Genomic DNA, 25,644 nt, shown 5'->3' with positions numbered 1-25,644 from the left:
TTGCCCTTGTCCGCCACACGCTGCCTCTTAGGACGAAGGGTGATTTCTTCCACAGAGGCAGCAGGAGACGCAACCCTCGTGGCCTTAGGGACGGAAACAACGAGGGTGACGAGAGTTCCCTTCTCAACCACCCGTACCACCATTTTCCCGATGTTCGAGAGAGGCTCATTCTTTTTGGCCCTCATCTTAGTGTACGTACATCTCTTAGTTGAACTTCGTTGTAATCTCTATAAAAGAGAAACATTTTTTGTTAAAAAAAAAAAAAAAAAAAAAAAAGGAATGAAGGGTTTTCTCTAGGCGAACCAAACAAACACTTACTCTTTTCTTCAATTTCAATAGCACGTAGAACAAAAGAGGAAGGCTTTAGACCAAGGCAGTGACAAGCCAAAGTTCTAGGATCGACCAGGTCGTCAAATTCATCAATCGTTTTAACATATTTAGTAGCAGCTTTGACGCACTCCTTGTACTTGCTCTTAAGCTTTGGACACTTCTTAACTGCACAGACGCAACAAATAGAAAGGTTAGTAACAAACCAAAGAAAAAGAAGAAGGAAAAAGGACTTGCTGAAAGACGACACACCTAGACTCGAGACTCTCCAACGACGAAGCAACCTAGGAACTTCGCCCCAAAATTTTTCAGAATGAGTCTCCCATCCATCCCCAGACACGAGAACCTCGATTTCTAGTATTAGAAGGACGATGGTAGATCAGTAATGATCCTAGCCTTCCTGACCCAAGGCACAAGTTCGTAGTACCTGTACTCCTTTGACTCCTTTAAATGATACAAGTATATGAATTCGTCCACCCTAATCATGTCCCCTTCAGTAATGACCATCCATATTTCCATACAACTAATTACGATTCTCCACGAGTTCAGAATAAGTTGCCTAAGAGCAATGTTGAAATGATTCAGGAGCTCCATGATGAAGGGGTGGACGGGAAATCTAAGACCACAATGGAAAGTATCTTCATAAAAGCACACTTCCCTGGGCGAGAAATGACCAGCCTTTTCCTCTTCGTGGGGAAGACGAATTCTAACCCTCTTGGGAAATTGGAACCTATCCCTAAACCTAGAGAGGGTGTCAGAGTCCAGAGCACACACCTCCCCAAGGGCATGGAAAGCCCTAACCTTTCTTCAGCCAGAAGCAGCAGTATTCACCTCCGCCTCAACAGGTTTGTCGCTAGACAAAAAACTAGTCTCCAGTTCACTAGACCTCACCTCAGACATGACTCCTTGGTTACCCACCGACTCCTCAAACCAATTTACAAACTGACGCAATAAAGGATACAAATCGGTCAGTACCAAACCCAAACTGTTGCCCCCAAATATGAACTCTTCAATTGGAGGGCAATAGGTATGGAAAGAACCTAAAGACGCCCCTAAGCACGCAAAGAGAAACAAAACAGAGGGACAGAGTTGCCTAATTTCAGAACTCCCAAGCATGGAAACTAAAGAAAAGAAGGAACGGATTTCTAAACAGAATGAGAAAAGGCAAAAGAATGTTGCTATAGAAAGGAAAAAGGAAAGGGAGAGAAAATCGTACCTCAAAAACTCCAATGCTCAGAAATCCAAGCTCTGAAAAATAAATAAATAAAATAAAATAAAATAAAATTACACCAAAGGTTGGGAAGCTTAGAAAAAGGTGCGAAAATGGCAAGAAGTGAGAAGGTGGAGAAGAAAGCAAAGAGTTTTTAAAAAACCGAGCCTAGAAAATTAAAAACCAACAGGAAAACCAAAAGCCCCTCAAACCAAACAAATGCATCTACCACTAGGAGCACACCACGCATGGCACCGCCATTACGCATTAAATGCGAATGGAACGGAATCCTAAGGGTCACATCTAAACAAAAAACCTTCCATATTCTTGTGGTCGTCATTACATGTAAGGACGACCACAGAATTGGGGGGGAGGGGCAGCTCATAAGCCCAATAAATGCCATTGTCCAGACAAACCCATCAGATACCATCATCCACCCAGACTCAACATGGACGATGGAAGAGAAGCCATAAAGAGAGCATTCAATATCTCGAACGGTTACGAATCAGCAAGAAGACTGTTGGGAGACCCATCAAAGCCCACATTGAATGAGCCCAAAGACGTTACAAAAGAGGCACTTATGCCACCATAAATAGGGTACAACGGCTAGAAGAAAAAGATATATATATATATATATATATATGCACTTTAGAACTAAACAAGGTACATACACACAAAAATAATGATAATTTTACCATTCAATCTAGCTCTTACAACCCTTTCTGCCAATTTCATTCACTGACTTTATCATCGAAGACTCTATGGCTGGCATCACACCGGTGACCACTCAAAGAGAATTCTATTCTTAACCTTGCAGGAACAAAGACGAAGCATGTGCTGACCTATCCGGACGAACCTAATCAACTGACAATCTCAACATCATCCGCTATACTTGTAGGCATATAGGACACAAAGAAACACACTGTTCGGAGGCCACGGGGAGGGAGGGGTCGTTGTTGCCCATACCAAATTCAAATGGGACGGACGGAGGGAAGGTAGTGCTAGACACTTCCCAAACTCCATGGAAAACTATCCACATGCATAAACCACGTGCATGACCCACATACGCTGACACTCAGCGCACTCGTCCACGTACACGTGACCTCTCTCCACCGAGTATGCAACGTGGACAATTTAAAAATGAGTCATGTAGGGTCCGTTTGGATTGAGCTTATTTTTGCTGAAACTGAAAACTGAAACTGAAAACACTGTAGCAAAATATTTTTTAAATGTGTGAATAGTACCGTGGGACTCATTTTTAATAAAAAAATTGTGAAAAGTGGAATTTGTGGGTCCGTGAACAGTGCACAAATGCACTGTTCACAGTTGAAAAGTCAACATATACGGCTGAACAGTAGTGAAACGCGAGAAAACAAAAAAAAACAAAAAAAAAAGGGGACGCGTTTACTGTGTTACTGTAGCATGGGTCCCATGCCCAAAACGCAGACGCACTTCAGCAACAAAACGTCCAAAGCAAACGGGCACGTAATTTCACCGTGTTGCTCTATGAGGCTTCCGATACCATGACAACGCATGCTCCAATCTCAGCCAAGGTGGCATCAAGTAGTGAAAATGAAAATTTATTGATGCCACCTGGGAGTAACTTGGATAACATGCAAGATGCATGCATGGATGGGGGCACTTCAAGCCGTGAGATAGTGCCACGTCTGGGTTCACCAAGTGCCAACCCAAGGGGTAAATATCCCTTTGTTTTACCTGCGCCAAAACAGAGTACCCACCAGCCCAAACGGCCCCTTCTTCGAACCAACATTCGTCCACCCAAACACCCACGGATCCAGACCTCCAATTCACTCCCCTCCATCCAGGCAACCCGAGTCACTTAACCCAAACTCCCATGCACATGCAAAACCAAGTTCCTCATGACCCAATAGTGGAGATGAACAACCTCGAGCAACTCTAGGGCTGGTTATCCCTCGAACACAATACCAACGAGAACATGAGTTATGTGTGCATTCCGGTGCACACACGGGCAACGATAGCATGGAACCCGATCACCCAGTCACCAAGTCTGCCACTCCATCTCGAACCACCACTACAAAACAATCCTCGGTGGTTGGACAGGAGCCACATCTGGGTGAGGCATGCAGTACATCCATACCGAGCCCCGATGGCATCCCATGCAGCACCACCAGTTCGACAAAGGAATGTCCAGGAGAGCTCAGCCAGTGTGGACTGTGGAGTCTCTGGAACGACAGCCCGTAGCCATTTTTCACTTTCTCGATTTAAGCAAAATAAACATTGTGCTAAGGAAGTAGGAGCAAAAGCTGTACATCGTCATGTTCTCCAACCCAAGCCTACCATACATCATGTCCGTCATGCATTGGGCAAGGCTAGGAGAGCTAGAGCCAATGTACCGGATAAAGACAACGACAACGAGGCATCAATGCAGTATTCGGTCAACAGTGAGGACTCCGAGGACCGTGGGGGTCCCCAATGATTACCTAAACCCTAACTGTTCCTCAATGAAGCTAATAGCATGGAATTGTCAAGGAGCAAGAAGTCTTGCTTTTAGGAACCACGCACACGAGATATACCGTAGGCATCGTCCCCAAATCTTGATCATAGTTGAACCCCGCATTGCTGAAAAGCGGGCACAGGTAGTCATTGATAACCTCCCCTATTCCCACTCTCGGAGAGTTGATCTAGTTGGCTTCTCGGGTGATATTTGGATGCTGTGGAATGAGTGTAGCCAATTCCGAGTGGAAATTCTCACTACGAGTGACTACAGTATCCACGCGTTGGTTAAGGTACCACCCTTTTTTCTTAACAGCTATTTATGCCTCGCCTTGTTTTAGTAAGCGGAAAATTTTGTGGAATCATTTAAAAAATCTTGCTATATCGGTTGATTTACCTTGGATCTTGCTAGGTGGTTTTAATGACATGCTAGATGAAACTGATAAAATGGGGGGCTTGCCTTTAAATAGAAATAGGATAGCTGCCTTTAGGGAGTGTGTTGACCAATATGGCCTTCTAGATTTAGGTTTCCTGGGACCTAGGTTTACTTGGCCTAATAAAAATCCGGTTTGGCATTGGAATATTAAAGAACGTTTGGATAGGGGGCTAGGCAATGCAGAATGGAAATTCCAGTTTTCAAAGACAGAAATAAATCACTTACCTCGTATTAAATCGGATCATTGTCCTATTTTGGTAGATACTGACCCTAAGATAGGCAAAGTTCAGAAGCCTTTTAAGTTTTAAGTTTGAACAAATGTGGCTCATGGACCCATCTTTTTCTACTCTCGTAAAAGACAGTTAAGTTGCCTCAAAAGCTTTTCCGTCATCCTCTTCGTCTATGTCTCTCGCTTTCACTAACGTCTAACTTTCCTTACGAGTCATATTAACAAAGTCCACTTCGGAAACTTATTCCAAAGTAAGAACCGTCTGGTAGCTAGGCTTTGAGGCATCCAGATTGCCCTAGCTAGGAAACCATCTGCTTTCCTTTATTCCCTGAAGCAACAGCTGATCCAAGAATACAACCATACTCTACATCAAGAGTATTTGTTCTAGCAATTAAAATCTCGTATCATATGGTTAAACCATGGAGACACAAATACCAAGTTTTTTCACTTAAAAACTCTACAACGCAGAAGCCAATCCTAGATTGTTACCCTAAAAGATGAAACTGGCCTCTGGCTCTCAAGAGACGCGTTAAATAATCATATAAACCATGCATTTAAAAGTCTCTTTACATCCACGGTGTCTCATCCGCGATCATCTGTTAGTCTAGGTCAAACCCGGATACCCAACAGTCCCTTTCCGAGTCAAGACCACTTGCTCTTGGCTATCCCTTTGGCTGATGAAATTACTAAGAATGTCCTAGCCCTTCATCCGTTGAAAGCTCCAGAGCCGAATGGTTACCACGCCATTTTCTTTCAAAAGAATTGGCACATTATTAGTCCTAGTGTGATTCAGGTCATTCAAAAGATTTTTGAAAATCAAGTTCTCGCACCAGATTGGGGTGTTACGAATCTCATTTTGATACCAAAAGTAGCTTCCCCGGATATGATCACTCAATTCCAACTGATTAGCTTATGTAATTCTCTCTATAAAGTTGTCTCTCGTATTATCTTGCATCGGCTTAAGCCTTTTATTGCTACGATTATCAATCTGTGCCAAGTAGGATTTGTGCCAGGCCACCAAACTAGTGATAATATATATTATCCTTGCATAGGAAATTATATGCACTCTAGTGCGAAAACGGGGACAAGTTAGGTACGTAGCTCTCAAATTTAGATCTTGAGAAAGCTTATGATAAGTTAAAGTGGACTTTTATCCAGAAATCTTTAGAATTTTTTCAAGTTCCATCGGGTTTGATTAAATTAATCATGAACATGATCAGATCAACAAAATACCATATTCAGTGGAATGGAGTGCCTTTGCCGGAAGTGAGTCCGAGCAGGGGAGTGCGTCAGGGGGACCCCTTATCCCCATATCTCTTTATTCTTTGTTTGGAACGCCTTTCTAGACTCTTGGAAGAGGCAGTTCGAGACAAGAGAGTTCACCCTATAGGATTTCGAGGGCAAGTTCGTATATCCCATCTTTTTTTCGCCGACAATATATTTTTGTTCACCAAAGCTAAAGTCAGTAACTGTCAGAACCTCTAGGGTCTTTTGCAAAAATTCTACCATGCTTCGGGCCAAATTATTAGCATTCATAAGTCTTGTATCTGGTTTTCTCCCACCACCCCCAGGAGAATAAAAACCCTTCTTGCTGGCATATTTGATATACCTACCACGACCCAGATCGATACCTACCTAAGGACCCCTATATTTTCCACATGACGTACGGCCACCGCTTGCCAATATTTAATAGACAAAATCAAGAAGCGCCTTGAAGGATGGCAAGCTAAGTACCTCACCATGGCTAGTTAGGCCACATTAATTAAATCTTCGGTGGCATCTATCCCTCTCTATGCCATGCAAACCACTATGCTTCCCAAAAAAGTGAGTAGGACTCTTGATAGACTTAGCTGCAGATTCTTATGGGGAGATGCGAATCAATAGCGAAAACATCACACAGTGAGTTGGGACAACGTAACGACTCCTAAAGAGGCCGGAGGGCTGAGACTACGAACAACACGTCATATGAATCTGGCAATCCTAATGCACCAAGCCTTGCGCCTTCAAGAGAATCCTACTATGCTTTGGACACAAGTTATAAAAGACAAATACTTCTCAACCACGAGTTTTTTTGAAAGCGTCTGTAATCCCTGCAGCTCACATAATTGGACTGCTCTGCATGAGGGCATGCAACAGCTCCATAGTGGGATGCAATGGATTGTAGGCGATGGACAGACCTTTCTTGTTTGGCAGGATAATTGGCTTTCAGGGGGTACCTTCCAAAGTCGCCTTGCTTGGCCAATTTCGCCAAATGAAGAACAACGTTTAGTAGCATCTATGCATCATAATCATACCTAGATGTTTGACTGTCTTCAAGTTCCTCTCCCAAAACACTTAGAGCAGATTATCCAAGGTATACCTATGCTCCAGGTCACGAGCATCCCTGATGCGTTGGTGTGGCCCCACAACAATGGTATTTGTACGGTCAAGCCAGCCTTGCAATACATTTTCCAAAGCAAGAAAGTGCCCAATGATAAACCTCTGTGGAATTGGATTTGGAAGCTTTTGTGCCCTAAAAAGATTCAATTTTTCATCTGGAAAGCCATGCGAAATAGGATTCCTACTAGACAATATCCTGCTTTTTCTCAACCATATATAAGTGACCAATGTCCTTAATGCAACTCTCCTGAAACAACACTCCACATCTTGAGCTCGCCCATGGGCTAAGGAGGTCTGGGTTCATTCACCGAGTATCCTATCCCTTAATTTTTTCCAACTGCCATTACAAACATGGTTAAAGACCAATTCAATGGGTAATGCTGTTATCTTGCCCCTAAACCTTCCCTGGAAGATCTATTTTCCTATTTTGTGTTGGAATCTATGGCTAGCACGCAATGAGCGTATATTCCACAATCAATCGAGCTCCCAGAATAGACTTGTTTATAAAACATTTTAGGCAACTATTGAATTTTATTATTTGGTAGGCCCCGAAAAAACTGTCCTAGGTACAGTATATCACCCTGTTATATGGACTGTGCTGATTGGCCCTTTTATTAAACTTAATATAGATGGAAGCGCTTTAGGAAATCCAGGAAGGGCAAGAGCTGGAGGCCTTTTATGAGATAGTTCAGGAAAATGGATTTCGGGTTTTTCTTTGAATCTGGGCATTACGTCCAATAATGCTGCAGAACTGGGCACAATTCGACAGGGACTTCAATTGGCTTGGGATTTGGGATTTAAATCTATCCACCTTGAAGTAGATTCTATGATAGTCGTAGATTGGTTAACTGATGAGAATCTTATTTTCCCTCCTAATGTGTTTCCTTTATTATGTGATTGCAGGAGCCTTATGGCGCAGGATTGGGAGATTCGGGAGTGCGCCGATGGACTTGCGAAATGGGGAAACCACCAATAGCAAGTTTTGATAATGTATGACGTCTACCCTACTTTTGTGTACTCATGTTATATAAGGGACGTGCTAGGCCTAGGGACTAATAGATGCTGTACCCGACGGCCGACTTTAACTATTGTTGTATGAACAATATTTATTAAAGAAATAAAGTCTCCGTTTCTACCCAAAAAAACAAAAAAAAAAAGAATTAGAGTTTCAAACTGTACAATTTTTGCAGTAAGGAGTTTTAACTGATTTTATATATATATATATAAATATTTGGAACTTTTGAGAAATTACAATGTGCTTGTGTCTTGAAAATTACAATGTGTTGGTGTCTTGAAATTTGAAAAAAAAAAAAAATGGAAGCGTTGTGCCCCATACATATAAGCCGACAAGCCCTTTTCCGAATTCAGGTAGTACTTCCAAGTTTCCAACCGACTTATAGTTAGATTTGGCAAACATATATATAAGCTCTTATTAAGACAACTAATTGAGAAACACAAGGCACCACATAGAAAAGACTGAAAATTCTCTTACTGTGCGTGAGAAAATTTTTAGGCTGCAGTAAGCTCGCACCTACCTGTTTTTGTTGGAGAAATATTAGGTATATTACCTTTTCTTTTTCTTTTTTCATTAATATATGTTATTTTATTGTTATTGTGAATTAATGTGGTGGCATATATATATATTGATAATTAGTAAAGTGGTAATAAGTCTAATATGTGATAACGATTGATCTCTGATGGTTGAATAAGAGAAAAAAAAAATCATGAAGAGTAGCATCATGTTATATGTGCATAGCTTTAAATAAGAAAAAAGAAAATTGTAACGTAAAATTTGTGGCATGCAGCGCAAATGTGTATCAAAATTACGTACAGTGGCACTTTTCCTATAACTCAACTTTATTGGCTGCTTGTAATATCGCAAATCATATTTGATTTAGGATACCCAAATTGTAAGATTTCATTCAGGGGCTTACCCCACCCAAAAAAAAAAAATTCAGGGGCTTACAAGGGTGGCGTTTGGCTATTGCGTTTCTTGCGTTGTGTTTTTTGCCTTTTTTTTTTTTTTTTTCCTGGACACGCGTCTAGCACGGTTCATTGTCCATGAATAGTGATTTTAAGTTTATGAACAGTGCCAAACGCGTGAACAGTAACTTTTTTATTGTTTTCAGTTTTCAATAAAATAAGCGATATCCAAACAGACCCAAGTCTATACCTTTGCCCACACATATTCCCTCAAGCAAGGCAGAATTTCTTAAAGGTAGTCCCTAAGATCCTAGTTAGTAAGTTTGCAATACAGCAATTACCAATATTAAAAGCAAATAAGAAATATGATGATATCAACTAGTTAATTTTAGTTGCCTCCTATATATATACATAAACACTAGAACTCAAATTTTTCCATTCTCCTCACTACAACAAAGTTCAGTTATTTCAACCCTCTTTTATCAAGGGTTTACTAAAATCTGTCGATACAACCTATAAATACAAATGCGGTAGGATATATTACTTAACTTTATTTCAAAAGTTATTTAGACCTTCAAAATAAATTAAAACACCCTTGAAATAGATGTGGAAAAAAAAAAACGCGTCAGTTTTTTCAGCCCACAGCCCTTGATAAAAAATTACAAATTTTTCAGCCCTTGAAAAAAACCCACAACAAAATTGTCATCCCTTGAAAAAGCCCAACAAAATTTATAAATATAGCCCAAACATAACCAAGAAACACAGATCTTTCGTTGAAAGCCTGAAACTGAGAAATCTCACAGAGCGCATGGAGATCTCACAGAGCGCATGGAGATCTCATCGAGCTCGACGATCATGGAGATCTCATAGAGCTCGACGATCATCGATTGGGTACGTAATCGCACAGCTCCGATTAGGTACGATCTCAATTTTGTGACTCTTCCTCTCTCTTGGCGTTGTGTTTCTCAGCTCCGGTTAGGTACGAATCACAAACCCTAATTTCGTCTTTGATTTTTTTGTTTTTTTGGTTTACCCACACTTTTTCATTGATTTCCCCATGATTTTCATTTCACATTTCTCAGAAAACTGAGCTCATCATCGATTTCCCTATTTCGATTTCTAATTGTTCGACCTTTGCAATTTCATTATTTGATTTCAAATCATAATCTCTGTTTCCTTTACAGTTTTCATACAAATATTGATTGAGTTTTTTTAGACACTCTCTAAGACTTGATTTATTGTGTTTGTGTATTCAAATTTAGTTTTCTTTCTCTCCGTGTGTGTGTGTGTGTGTGTTTATTTCAATCTGCATCGTCCAACTTGTTGGCTTTGGTGGTGAGTGTTGACTTTGAAATGTACGGATCTACTGGGTATCATTGTTAGCTATTGGGAATTTGTGTTTAGTAGTAGAGGAATATTAGTAGTGCTTAAAGCTTACTTGGGTTTATAGTGAAATAGTAGTATTTTAACAATTCCAGAGTGGAGTTACCCTAAAACTTTGGAGACTCAGAGGACCTTAATTCGTAATTTACTATTTTAAACATTGTGTTTGGGATGATGGGTTTATTGAAATGCTATCGGTTTTTCTTTTGATGGTAATTTGGAATGGACACAGGTTTTTGTTTAGATAACAGAATGGTTAAGGCAAATTTAGTTTTATTTCTTGTTTATTTATTTTTCTCCAGTGCTTTGGTTCATATTTTATGGTTGAAAAGGATGGGCTCCAATAGAATTATAAATATTTTTGTTTGACAGGCTATTCGGACGCTGATCTCAAAGGGTGCTAGATCTGGTTCCAATCCAGGTAGTTAATTGAATGAGTTTTGTCTTGCTAATCCTCATTTCTTTTTTACTTAGCAAAAATAAAAGATCTATATTTTTTCTTGTCATTTATTAGGCCCCAATAAGTTGTTTCTATTGGTTAAGGCTCCCTGTTCTTTCAACCTGCCTCTGCATTTTCTTCCCAAATGATTTTAAATATAGCAAAAAGGTAACAATTCTCCTTTATTTATTTATTTATTTTGGGTTAAGTAAAAAGTGCAACAGCAAAGCTATATAAATAGCATGCCTTTTTATCAATTTTTTTTTTTTTTTTTCTGTTGTATGGTGAGTCTGCTTGCTTTTATGTGCATAAGATAGTTGTATTCCTGACATGATAGTGGATAGTCTTGATAAACTATTGTTCTCACTTTTCATTAATTGTAAATTTACTAGAGAGATTGCTATGTGCTATTGCTATGGTTGCTTCTAGCCAAATTCACTTATAGATTGCAGTAGAGTGTCCTATTTGAAGTAGGAAATAGGACACTGTTATTGTCTCATATAAAATGTCTCTTTTACCTTCCTGAAATTATGATTGTGCTGTAGAATGGACTGAATAAGTCTACAGAGTGGGTTAGACAGCGGATCGTCTTTCCACTTAATATTATGGATGCTTATCACTCTTTTAATAATAGTTGGGTGAATTCATTATGTGTTACCTTTACTTACTGAAAGCATTAGACTGTTACCTTTTTGTTCGCTCTTTTGGCAGTTGACTAGATTCTATTATTTCTTCTTTTGCAGCTTACTTGGACTTGCTACAACTTCTATCAGTGCATTTTTTGGGCAGGTGAGTTATCCCAACAATTTAAAATGATCAATTTGACAATCTGAGTTCTTGCTGACATAAGGTTTTAATCATTGGAAAAATATTAGTTGATAAAGTTCTTGGTGATGATAGAGTAGAGACTGAATATTAGCTTGTGTTTGTTTATAAGATGTGTTGATGCAACATAACTTTTCTTCTATTGGGAATGTATTTCCAGTGCAAAATGAATGAAGTCAAAATCTAAATTTGGAAATCGTTTTAGGTGTATTGAGATTGATAAATAAAAGCTGCAGAGTGCTGAGAAATTATATTAAATAATGATTAATGCAACTAAGTTGGTGCCTCAAATATTAACCATCTTGTTTTTGTCTAGTTTTCAAATTTCTTAGAATTTTGGCCCTATTTCTGAATCAATGCAAACATATACGTTGGATTAGTTTGTTGTATGAGCTTATTTGTCTGGTTGGATAGGGTACATGCCAAGTTCCCAAGCCTCTGTTTCTTTTTTTTCTTTCTCATTTTGTTCATAAATACCTGTTTTAGGACATGACTGTGGGCTTCTACACAAGTAAATGAATGCACTTTGGATGTTTGTTGTTAGAATCCCCTTGATCTCCCATTATTTGATATTTACTTATACTATTTTTGGGCTGTTCTTGTTGTCTAGTTTCTGACAGTTCTTAGCAATCACTTCTTGAAAAGTTTCTGCTCAGCTTGCCAATGAGTTTCTGATTTGCTGCATTAACACGTATATGCACTAAATAGTAAATACACTTTCTAAATGGCCAAATAAATTTTTCACCAAAAAAAAAAAAAAAAAAAAAAACTGTTTCTAGTCATAGAAACAGTGGGTTGGTAGATTGTTTCTGGTTCCTCTTGTATCATATCCTTAGAACTTAAGATCATCAAGTACTTTGAAATATAATGTCTACTGGATTTATATAATGTCTCAAAATCTACATTGAAATATTCTTTTATGTAGGCTTTTCCACTAGATTTAGTACTCTTTTCCGGTTGAGGACAACTTAAGGTGTGTCCCTCATTGAAGATTTAAAAAAAAAAATTAATCCAACTTTAGATGGAACGGAATTGGGTAAAGCTCAGGAATAGAGCTCTTCTTGAGTATAGACAAGGAATTAAAGACTTCCTTGATTTTGCGTTTGAGCATACAATAATGGGGGATAAAATTTATTGTCCGTGTAAGAAATGCAATAACTACTTTGCAAAGACCAGAGATGATGTTGAGGCTGATTTGCTTACTATTGGTATTCTCCCAAGTTATACTCATTGGTTTAGACATGGTGAGGAGAGACATTTTCAAACATGTGATAGTTTGGATAGTGATGATGAGTCAGACGGGGATGACTTGAGTGAGATGGTAGAAGATTATTGTGCAGCCTTTAATGCAGCCAGTTGTGTAGCTGGAGATTCCAGTGGTGACAGTACTCCTGAAAAGCCTAATGATGATGCAGCTAACTTTTTTCTGAAACTAGGAGATAACGAGCAGAAACTTTTTCTAGATTACAAGTATACAAAACTGTCTTTCATTGTGAAGTTACTTCATATTAAATGCCTTAGTGGTTGAAAAATCATAAGATAGTACAAGATTATACATAATAGTAAGCTATGAGATTTAACATGCATGTTTGTCCTTCAGAAGAAAGTATGTTTCAGCTTGATTTACAAGTGTTCACCTTGGAATATATATATATATATGTTGTTATATCTAAATTGACTAATTTTTTTTAAATGTTCACGTTAATGTACACTTTTGTACACACAAGTGTCCATAATTTCAAACGCGTTGTCCACGTTTTTTAAGTATGTCCACACTTAACACATGAAAGGATGTGTATAGACGATGTACAATAACGAGTGTTTTGCTTATTTATTTATTGGGGGATTGATAAATGAAATGGGATTTTTGTTTGCTTTCTGTTATTCAAATGTGACAGATAAAGTTTTTAGTCCTACGTGCTCGGCTCAGAAGGTTTATGAAGAAGGTGCTAAGGATGTGGCTCTATCTGCACTTACTGGAATTAATGGTTAGCTGCAGCTTATTTTTAGCATGCAACTTGTAATTTTAATTATGTTTCTCGAGTGATAACTGGTTCTTTTGGCCGATTCTAAGTACTTCCCCACCTTTTTTTGCAGCAACAATTTTCGCATATGGGCAGACTAGCAATGGCAAGACTTATACCATGAGAGGAATCACAGAAAATGCTATTAAGGATATCTATGAACATATCAGAAATGTAAGTTCTTCTAGGACCCCCCCTTTTCATTGAAAAATATCATAAATAATTACACACTTGTAAATCAAGCTGAAACATACTATCTTCTGAAGGACAAACATGCATGTTAAATCTCATAGCTTACTATTATGTATAATCTTGTACTATCTTATGATTTTTCAAGTTGAGTTTATATCTGTTCCCCCTTGTGTAAAATTATTTCAATCTCGCAGCACCAGGAGAGGGATTTTGTTGTGAGGGTTTCTGCTTTAGAGATCTAAAATGAGACTGTTGTTGACCTTTTGAATCGCGAATCTGGTTCCCTTCGGCTTTTGGATGATCATGAGGTACCTGCCCATGAAGAAGTTTTTAGATAGATTCATTATGTGTTTACTGTAACCCTTAATTTCTGTCTTTTTTTTGTTTTTCTATTGAAAGTTCAATGTTGTGATATTCTGTTCCTTTAGTCTGATTGTGAAATTTCCATTTTTGTTTTTTTCAGGTGGCTTTGCTGTTAATTTGGGTTGCTAATATAAGGAAACATGTGAAGAATTTAGAATTTGGGAAGGGACACGTATATAAAGCTGTGCATGTAACCGATTTTTATTTCCTTTCATTACCTTTGGCCTTATATATGATGTATTAGGATTTGTTCTATTCACCTACTATCATGTCAGATTGTGCAAAGAACCTTGTTTTTACAATTTAAAACTCTTGCCCCTGTTGACTATTGAATTAGATCATATAAATATTGATGGGTTAATCTGACTTTTGGTATCATAAATTCATACAATTATGAATTTTTGTGTGTATATATATATATATATATATTTGTGCATGATTGTGTTTTTCTTTTTAATAAAATAAAATCTTGTTTTGAGGGTCAAGACACCCCTTAAATAACCATATTTATCAAGGGTTGTAGATATAATTTTTTTAAACCTTGGTAAAAGGTTATTTAAGGGTCTTTTGACCCTCAAAATAAGATTAGAGCACTTATTTTAAGGGCCATGAAGGCCGTTAAAATTTCTTTTTCGACGGTATATATTTCGAAGGTTATCAAGGGTCAATTGGACTCTTAAAATAAATTTTTTCAAGGGTGTTTAATACTTTTTTTAAGGGTTTTGACCCTTGAAAAAAGTCAAATTTGTTGTAGTGCCTGTTGATATTTCGGTTCTCTTGGGAAGTTAGGGTTATCAATTTTTAGGCCAAAATGGCCAAATGGCCATAAAATTCTAACTATGTAGTTAGTAGTTCTGGTTTCCAAACTATATTTTTTATTAGCATCTCGAGTCTAAGAGACTCGATTTAGGGTCTATAAATCGAGTTTTTGGGACTCGATTTTCATGGGTTGTTCACGTCTGATGTGGCACTTTTTCCAGGTGGCGTCTACATGGAAATCGAGTCTCTAAGACTCGATTTCTAACCCAAAAATAATATTATTAATGACCCAAAATGCAGAAACAGCGAAAAAAGCGCGGAAAGAAAGAAAAAAAAGAAAGAAAGAGAAGAAGAAGAAGAAGAAGAAATGGAGATCAGCTCAATCCAGGCCGCGCCAGATCCAAGCCGGCAACCCAAGCCGCGCGCGACCCAGGTCGCAGTGCGACTGTTCTTGGGTTTTTTTTTTTTCTTTCTTCTCTGATGAACACATTCTTCTCTGGGTTTTTTTTTTTTTTTTTTTCTTTCTTCTCTAATGAACACATATTTTCTGTTGTTGTGGTTTTCTTTTCCTGTTGTCCTTGTGGTTTTTTTTGTTTTCTTTTTAAATGTAAATCGAGTCTTAGAAACTCGATTTCCATGTAGATGCCACGTGGAAAAAGTGTCACATTAGACGTGAACAACCCATGAAAATCAAGTCTCAAAAACTCAATTTATAGACCCTAAATCGAGTCTCGTAGACTCGAAATGCTAGTAAAAAATATAGTTTGAAAACCAGAACTACTAATTGCATAGTTAGAATTTTATGGCCATTTGGCCATTTTGACCCAATTTTCAAGTTCTTCCGATTACAAGGTGCGCCACAAAATCGGTTGTCTAATCCTTGATGCAGTACCAAGCGCGTCTAGTTATCCAGGTAACTCTAAGAAAGACCATAGTACGAAAACATTAGACCAAAACCTAATCAATTGGTGTTTCATCCTTTAAAATTTAATTACCCTAACTAATTTTAAATTCATCCCTAAAATATGTTGCATCTCAAGTTGGTCCCTGTGTTCGTCATCTTCCCTTGCACCATCAAGTGGAGTAATAGAATTGGTTCATGTGTCAGTGTCAATCTCTTTTGAAGTTGGGGATTCCATTAAATTTTTTTTTTTTTAAATGATAAATAATCCTCTAGTCTCTACTCAACAACTCCGTCTACGTGAGCAACCATGCTACCTCTCCACCAGGACCACCACGAACTATGCTTTGTAACTCAATCAACCACCCCACACCATAGTTTTCAACTAAGCATTGCAAGTGAATTACTCCCAGTTGTTCAATCATTTAACATTTAGGGTCATTTATTGTAAATTGATGATGCCAAAAAAATCACCAATGAGCTACACAATTCTCGCACGCTCGCAATAACACCTGCACAATAATAAGAAAGGACCAAACAGAGAGCACCAGTGTGGTGCCGGCCAAATACCTGCAAAAGTCAAGTTAGAATGTTTTCACAACTCTAGAGTGTCAGAGCTGGGGTGAATTATGCGAACCTTTTACTTAAGGGTCTTTGGGTTTTTATAGTCGCGTAGAGCCAGACTCCTTTACTTGCGTAACAAGTCTTTTCCTTATGGAGAATATCCTCATTAATGTGCGTATATTCCAGAACTTTCCTCGTGTTAGAATTTTATTCAAGTTGGGACTCTATGAACTAGGGCTAATCGTGTGTTGCAAGTATTTTCCATTTAGAGTTTCTTGGAAACCACATAAAGACAAGTTGGATGGCACATGGTCGTTTGATCCATCCACTCTATGCCCGTTCATATATGATCTGTTTACCACAAGCCCACTCGTCTAACATCGTCAGGTCCATCTAAGTCAATCCGTCATCTCTAATTTTTTCCTCTTCATAAATGATCACTATGAGTTAGGCCAATAAAAGTTGATTGATCATTTTTTTACCATTGAGAATTGAACCAAGAATTCTCTTTCTTCAATCAAATTAATGTTTGAGACTCAATATTCATTATTCTTCAATCCAATCGCTAGCTGTTCACATTTTTTTTTTCTTTCATTTTTCTTACAATGAATAAATCTCTTACTTATGTACTTAGATATCCTGTATTTCTCGAAAAAAAAAAAATAACAGTATGATTGAGGGGATTTGCAATGACTTCGCAGTAGAATTCCCAAATTTCTACCTCATTTAATTTACACAGTATCTTATTATTTCATAACCAAAGCAAATGGGCACAATAAGAAATTGGCACACATGAAAGATGAAAAAGGCCTCCTTGTGTTTGTGTCACAGCAATGCAAAGCCATGCAGAGCCACATTCTGCAAATGGGCCTTCTAGCAAATATCATCAAGATAAGTAATCTCTGAAGGTTATGTGACAATCAGTAATTCATCACAAATTATGCAATCACTAACATAACTCACGTAAAAACACAACAAATAATTTCCATACGGTCATTCTCCAACTGGTGCACAAATTGGCTTTGTTGGAAGAAGATATAAACTACAAAAAATTTCATTTTTGTAATTATCATTGATATTTGTGCATAAATTATTATAGTTAAAAAGCTATAGAGAAGAAGAGAGAGGTGACTCACTCTGGTATTGGGCTCGAGATCAGAACCTGACTCGGACTATCCTTTGTAAGTCGGCAAGCCTTTGTTCCTAATTCAGCTAGTATTCTGTATTCCTCCAAACCGACTTATACTTAGCGCTCTCTCTCTCTCTCTCTCTCTCTCTCTCTCTCTCTCTCTCTCTCTCTCTCTCTCTCTCTCACACACACACACACATATATATATACATATATATATATATATATATATATAAACTCTTACAATAGACAAACACAATTCAAATTCTCTTGCAGTGCGTCAGAAAATTTTAAGCTCGCTCCCACCCGTTTTTGTTGGAGAAATATTAGGTATATTACATTAATTATTTTTCTGTTCTTGTATTTTTTTTTTTTTCATTAATATGTTATTTTATTGTTGTTGAGAGTCATTTTTGAGAATCCAAATAGAAAGAAGAAAGCCCAACAATAAGGGCAGCAAAGAATTGGCAAACAGATAGCAAAACCATTAGGCTCAAGCGGCAAAAATAATGGATCACAAGCCCATGAAATAAATAAATGGGCCTTGAAGAGGCAAGTAGGCTTAAAGGAGCCCAGAAAGAGAGAAATAGCATACCCATGGGCAGTATATGATATAGAAAAGTAAAAAATGACAACCGCAAACCCAAAATAATGCAAACAAAGAAAGTAAGGGGTCAATGACGGCCCATGAACCCCAAGGATGAGAATAAGGTAATTGGGCCAAGGAAGCCCAATGAAGTTTGTAAAAGCCCATGGGAATGCAGAGTTAGTAAAAGGGCCAAGAAAGCCCAAAGAAAGCAAATGGGCCAAGAATGCCCAAGAGAAAGACAAAAGGGACATAGGAGCCCATAAGTAGGAAAACCAATGGCCATACCAAGCCACTAGGGGAAAGAGTAAACGGCTGGCCTAAAGAGGCCCAGCAGGATTGAGTTATTACAACAGGAATGACAGAGTAATATGGCAGGAAATGAGGGTAATTAAGAAATGGGCCGAAAGAAATGTAAGGCCCAGTATCAAATAAAGCCCAACTCCTAAGGGGAGCGGGGAATCGAAAAGTAGTTCACATAAAAGGTCAAAAAGAACGGACGGCAGATTATGCAGGCAAGCCTCCAGACCACGGCAGGCAAATGACCAGCAGGCAGATTTTGGACACACATGGAAGGGAGGCACGCGCAAGGCCCAGGCACCACCAGCCTGTACCCAGCCAATGCAGGGCATGGTGAGGTTGTGGGTCAGAGGTAAGAGGGCATGGTTTGGTGGTGGGAAGAAGGGAAAAATCTATTTTTGAGGTTCCGGCTCAAGCTCTTTTGGGGGAAGTGTTCTGTTGGGATGACATACTACCCAAAAGAAGCAAGCTAAGTTGGAACCACTAGGTGCATGCTATAAGGGATAAGGAAAGAGAAAGAACCCAGACCATAGCAGGAAAGGGTGCCACGGCAGACAAACGAACAAAATACCCTTCTTTGTCTAGTGATGGGGGGTGGCACACAAACGGACCAGTGGTGGTCGGCCAGTACACCCAAACCAGATAAAGGAGGTTAAGGGCTAAAACAGTAAAATCCGATCACGGTAGGCAGTATAAAAAGAGAACCTTGCTGTGAACAAAAAACAGAGTAACAAGGGGAACCATAACTAAGGACTAGGAAATTCGAAAAGATATACCAGTGTAAGGGGGTGGGCTGTGCTAGTGGTGTTGGCTGCCTCCTGCTGCACTAAGCCCAAGTTTTCTAGATAAGAGAGTCGGGACCGGCCCAACTTCAACTTAAGTTGGTCCGGCTTGTGCGCAAATTAGGTCAAATCTACCAGGAACGTGTTCACGGCAGGCAAAACTGTTTCAGACAAATCGTGACAGGCAGACATAATAATAATAAAATAAACAGAAAATATCTAGCCACTTTAATGGGGAATTGACCAAATAGCCCTTAAAATCAATTATAATAACAATACTATTTGTTTATAAGCATGGGTTAGTCGGAATATTAGAGGAAATCGACTGGAAAATTCAATCCGCAGGAGCAGAACCACAAAGGGGAGTACGTTCCTCCTCAAAGCAGTCAATCTCTCAAGAAAGAGTCCTGCCGTAGAGGTTAACCACCCTGAGGGAAATGGGTCTAAGTGGTTTTCTGCGTAAGTACTCTCGAGTTTTCTTATAGAGGGCTGGATTTCATGAGGGAGAGAAGGGACTAATCTACCGGTGCATACCCACCTTTCTAATTCTCACTAATTCTCACTAATTCTTTCTTTTCTTCTCACTTCGTTTTCTTTGCTATTTCTTTTAGGTTTTCTATTTCTTAGTCAAAGTTCCGTTGTCTCTCCCCCCTTTTGTTCACGGTAAGACCCTCCTTTTATAGTGCCTGTCGTGACCCGATTTTACTGTTTTAACCCTTAACTCCCTTTGTCTGGTCTGGGTGTATTGGCCGACCATCACTGTTCCGTCTGTATGTCGTCCTCCCATCACCAGACAAAGAAGAGCATTTTGTTTGCTAGTCTGTCGTGGCACCCTTTCCTGCTACGGTCTGGATTATTTCTCTCTCCCTATCCCTCATGGCATGCACCTAATGGTTCCAACTCAGCTTGCCTCTTTTGGGTAGTAAGCCATCCCAACAAGACACCTCCCCGAAAGAGCCTAAGCCGGAACCATAAAAATAGATTTTTCCCCTCTCCCCACCACCAAACCATGCCCTCTGATCCTCTGACCCCCCGACCTCACCATGCTCTGTATTGGCTGAGTACAGGCTGGTGGTGTCTGGGCCTTGCGCGTGCCTTCATTCCATATGTGTTCAAAACTTGCATGCTGCCCATTCGTCTGCCATGGTCAAGAGGCTCGTCGTCCGTGTTTTTTGACCTATTGTGTGGGCTGCTCTTTGTTTTCCCGCTCCACTCAGGAGCTGGGCTTTATTTGATGATGGGTCTTACATTTCTTTGGCCCATTCCTTGGTTTCCTTTATTTCTTACAATGTCGTTCTGTTATTCCTGTCGTAATAACTTAATCCTACTGGGCCTCTTTTAGGCCAGCCGTTTATTCCTTCTCTCAGTGGCTTGGCATGGCCACTGGTTTGCTTTTATTTATGAGTTCCTATGTCCCTTTTGGCTTTCCTTTGGGCATCCTTGGCCCGTTTGCTTTCTTTGGGCTTCCTCGGTCCTTTTGCTAATTCTACATTCTCATGCATTGGGCTTCCCTGGCCCAATAACCTTATTCTCATCCTTGGATTTTATGGGCCTGTCATAAACCCCTTACTTTCTTAGTTTGCATTACCTTGGGCCTGCGGCGGCCCTTTCTTGCTTTTCTACCTCATACACTGCCCATGGGATGCTATTTCTCTATTTCCAGGTTTCTTTGGGCCCACTTGCCTCTTCAAGACCCATTTGTTTATTTCTTGGGCCTGTGATCCATTATTCTTACCGCTTGGGCCTAATGGTTTTACTATCTGCTTTGTCAATTCTTTTTTGCCCTTGTTATTGGGCTTTCTTTCTTTCCACCTGGATTCTCACAAATGGCCCTCAACAACCAGTAAATAGAAAAGAAACGAGTGTGAGGGAAAGAAAGAAAAGAAAACAACCAGAAAGAAAATAGATGGAGAGTTAGAACAGCAGGCATGCACCAATAGATTGATTCCCTCTCTCCCTCACAAAGTCATGCTCTCTGTCAAAATCAAAAGGAGTCCTTCGTGCATCAACCATTCAGGTCCGTTTCCCTCAAGGTAGTTAATTTCCACGGCAAGACTTTCCTGGGAGATTAATTGCGTTGAGAAGAAATGTTCTTTCCTCTCTGGTTTTGCTCCTGCAGACCAGATTCAATCTGGCCTCTTTATCTTTTGATTCACCCATATATATATATATATATATATATTACCATTTGTTCCCTTTATTCTTTTCTAAAAGTAACTATTATTACTGTGATTATGTTTCTTGAATAGGGATCATTTGGTCATTTTACTATTAAGTAGCCAGGATATTTTTATTTTGTTATTATTATGTTTGTCTGTCACAACTTATCTGAAACAGCTCTGCCTGCCGCAAGCACGTTCCTGGCAAATAAGACATAGTTTGCGCGCAAGCCGGACCAAATTGAGTTGCAGTTGGACCAGTCCTAACTTCTGTATCCAAAAAACTTGGGCCTAGTGCAGTAGGAAGCAGCCCAAAACTATTAGTAAAACCCATCACCTTACAATTGTTATTGTGAATTTATGTGGGTAATAACTGTCTATATATATATATATAATCAGTAAAGTGGTACCACCGCACACTCTTGGTGTGATAGTCACTCCACAAGTATAATTGCTTGTGGGATGTAGGGGGTGTAGTGGGCCTTGGGCTAGGCTGTCTTCTGCGGTACTGGGCCCAAATATTCTGAGTAAAAGAGTTGAGACCGGTCCAACTGCAACTCAATTTGGTCCAGCTTGTGTGCAAACTATGCCTCGTTCGCCAAGAGCGCGTTTATAGCAAGCAGAGCTGTTTTAGATGAGTCGTGGCAGGCAGATATGATAATAATAAGACAAAAGAAAGTACTTTGACTTCTTAATTAAAGTGAATAAATAATCCCTAATTAAGAAAAGATAATCACAGTTTAACAACAATTACTTTTATAAAGAATGTAAGGAGAATAAGTGGGTAGTATATGGGTTAATTAAAAGAAGAAAGAAATCAGATTAGATCTGATCCGCAGGACCAAAACCAGAGAAGAGTGGCTTTGCTGTAAGGTGGTAATTGCTGCGACAGGCAAGGTCGGATTCTCCTCCTCATCCTCTCCTGCGTCTGCACATATTACCACTGCTGCTACACCCTTCCCCTTATGATTCGGGAGTCGGTTTCTCTGAACCTCCTACTGGGACAACTCCAGAGTCCCTTCTTTGATCCTGCGGTGTACCAATCTGCGGAGTGCCTAGCATACTGCAGTGGGATGTTGTACATAATTGTGCAAACAGCAAAAGTGCGGGTCTCTTCTCTCTTCCTCTGTGGGTTCTCTAGGAACTTGGTTGGGCTTAAAGACTCCGTCTGCTATCCACTTGTCTAGCAACACATCCAGCTCTTTTAGGGTACACGGTATGGGTGGGGGAGTATCATATTCCCTCCCCTCAGTTTTCCTTCTCCGTTCTCCGGTGGACACTGTCATAGCCTGCGGGGCGTTTCTTTTGTTAGAGCTTGGTTTTACGAATTGGGCCGTCTTCTTGGCCTTTTGCAACAGTTGTGCAAACTGGGAGATTTCTAAATTTTCCAAGACAGCTCTGTACTCCTAGATCATGTTCGTCATACACATTTCTACCAAGGTCTTTTCTTCATAATGGTCATAGCAGTCAAGTGTTATGTCCCTGAACCTCTTGATGTATTCCATCAAATCCTCACCATTTCTTTGCTCGGTTGCTTGCAGGGTTGCAAGTGTCACTGTTTCCTCCCCGTGGAAGTATTTAGTACAAAATACGTCAACCATGTCATCCCAGGTTGGGATTGATCCTAGCTTTAGGCCGATGTACCAGGTGTATGCCCGGTCACATAATGATTTGGAAAACTACCGAAGACATAAGTCTTCGTCTGCAGCGTAAGAGTCAAAAGTATCAATAAACTTGCTCACGTGCTCCACGGCACTTCCTTTCCTGCCATCGTACTGCACAAAGGCCCGTGGCTCATACCTCTCAGGGTATGGTTTACTAAGTACCCTTAGTGGGTATGGAGGTCTTCGTGCATAGAATCTTTCCTTAGGTGCTCTGGCCCTCTCTTGTTCTAGGAGGGCTGCTACTTCGGCCATAGTGATGAAACATTGGTCCGTATTCTGCGGGACACCTCCTACTAGTGTCTCCTCTTTGTCTGCCGCATGCTCTGGGTCATGCTGGCTCCCTTTCTCTTTTGTCTTGTCTATTTTCAGCTGACGGATTTCTTTCATCATTTACTGCTGTGAGTGCTGCAATGACTGCAACACTTCTATGAAGACGTTGGCATTGTCTGCGGGGATTCTTGGCGGTGGTTGGGGTTCAGCCCCCGTTCTGTTGGCACCCTCCGTCTGGTTGGGTTGTTGTTGGTGGGGCGTTGTTAGCCTAGATTCTGCTTGTGAGGGCACAGCGCTCATGTTTCACGTCATCCTGGATTTTGATGGCATTGTTTATGAGGGATTCTGTGTTCTGTCCTTATCTGTTTCCCAACTCCCTAGTGGAGTCGCCAATTATAAGGTAGTGGGCCTTGTTTGTAATGTTGGGCTGCTTCCTGCTGCACTAAGCCCAAGTTTTCTGGATAAGGGAGTTGGGACAGGTCCAACTAGAACCCACCTTGGTCCAGTTTCTGCACAAATTACACCACGTCTGCCAGGCTTCGATTACATGCCCATGGCGAGCAGAGCCGCTATAAAGAAGTTATGGCAGGCAAATATAATACGGATAACACAAGAGAATATAGTCACTACTTTTAGCCATAATAAATAAAAATAAGCAACAAAAGGCTCTCCGTACACAGAGTAATCTAAGTGAAGGATAAACAGAGTTAGCAAAATCAAAGTGTTAGTCTGCCGTGCCAAGTAATACACGGGATTGGAACCAAGAAAAGGACAACCGTTCCCTCAACATGAGTAATCTCAAAAATTTTGAGAGAACAGGCCTAAATGGTCTATACCCAAATACAAATCTTTTGCCTTTTGTAGAGAGCAAGGCTATTGAGGGAGAGAGGAAATCAACCTATTGATGCATATCTGTCGTTTTAAACTCTGCTTTTCTTTTCCTCTCGTTACTACTTCTTAGTTTTCTTTTTCTTTTGTTTTACTTCCTTTTCTTCTCAATATTTACTTCTGGGTTATGTTTTTTTTTTTTTTTCTAGAAATTCCTATTATTGTGATTTTTTGAATCCCCTTCTCAGTGCACAGCAAGGGGTCCTTTATAGAGCCTGTCGTGACTGGTATTTACTGTTTTAGCCCTTAACTGCCTTTGTCTGGTGTGGATGTCCTTGCCAACCACTTACTAGTCGTCAGTGGTTCAGCCACCACCACTTACATGTGCTAGCTGTGCCACTCCCCTCTGCCAGACAAAGAAGACTATTTTGTTTGTTTGCTTGCTATGGGTTTTCTACCCGTTATAGTGTGTGTGCTCTCTCTCTCTCTATCCCTCATGGCATGCACCTGGTGGTTCCAACTCATCCTTACTTCTTTTGAGTGGCATGTCATCCCAGCAGAACATTTCTCCCAAAAGAGCCTGAGCAAGAACCCTAGAATAGGTTTTTTCTCTCTCCCCACCGCCAGACCATGCCCTCTGACCCATGACCCACCATTTCCTATATTGGCTGGTGGTGCCGGGTCTTGCACGTGCTTCACCTTCTTCACCTGCTGCTCATGCATTTGCCGTGATCTGGAGATTGGTCTGTATGTTCTGCCATGCGCTTTTGGCTTCTTATGGCGTGGATTGTTTTCCGACCTGCCATTCTTTGTGACTTGCTTCTTTTGGGGGTTGGGCCTTGTTGGATGATAGGCCTTCCTTCCCCTAGCCTACTCTGTGTTCACTCTGTGGCCTTGTTAGCATTTTCCTATCGTACCACTCTGCTATTCCTACTGTAATATTGTTTAACTAAATCCTGCTGGGCCTCTTTAGGCCTGCTGTTTATTTCCCTCCCAGTGACTCAATGCGTTCACTAGGCCTTTTCTTACATTGTTTGCAGGCACCTGTGTCCCATTTCCCTCTTGGGCATCCTTGGCCTATTTGCTTTCCTTAGGCTTCCTCAGCCCTTTTCTAATCCTGTTTTCCCATGGGGCCTTTACTAACTCTCTTGGGCTTCTCTGGCCCAATTACTTTATACCTCATCCTTGAGGCTAATGGGTCTTCCATTAGCCCCTTACTTTCTTTGCTTGCATTACTTTAGGCCTACTGTGGCCCCTTCTTGCTTTTCTACATACTGCCCATGGGTTTGCTTCTTCTCTATTTCCGGGCCCATTCAAGCATGTTTGCCTCCTCAAGACCCATTTTATGAGCCTGTAAGCCATTCATTCCTGCCACTTGAGTTTAATGGTTTTTTCTTGTTTGCTAACTTTGGTCTACCCGTGTTGCTGGACCTTTTCTCTTATTGGGCTTGTCAAAAATGAGCCTCAACAGATGTTTCTAGAAAAGAAGAGCTAGAA

The 25,644-nt window shown here is 40.0% G+C and overlaps 1 long non-coding RNA gene across 2 annotated transcripts; it reads left to right on the top strand.

Annotated features, from left to right (window-relative positions):
- The first annotated feature begins 9,796 nt into the window (after positions 1-9,796).
- On the top strand, positions 9,797-14,571 carry LOC126695072 (uncharacterized). Of its 2 annotated transcripts, XR_007645964.1 has the most exons (8): positions 9,797-9,958; positions 10,735-10,783; positions 10,877-10,969; positions 11,545-11,590; positions 13,525-13,614; positions 13,724-13,824; positions 14,037-14,150; positions 14,306-14,571. It is a non-coding gene; the product is annotated as an uncharacterized LOC126695072 (long non-coding RNA). The 2 variants fall into 2 exon arrangements; XR_007645963.1 differs by lacking the exon at positions 10,877-10,969.
- Positions 14,572-25,644: the final 11,073 nt, after the last annotated feature.

The sequence above is a fragment of the Quercus robur genome, chromosome 8 (assembly GCF_932294415.1).
Source record: "Quercus robur chromosome 8, dhQueRobu3.1, whole genome shotgun sequence".
Taxonomy (NCBI): domain Eukaryota; kingdom Viridiplantae; phylum Streptophyta; class Magnoliopsida; order Fagales; family Fagaceae; genus Quercus; species Quercus robur.
This window is presented reverse-complemented; position numbering and strand designations above follow the sequence as displayed.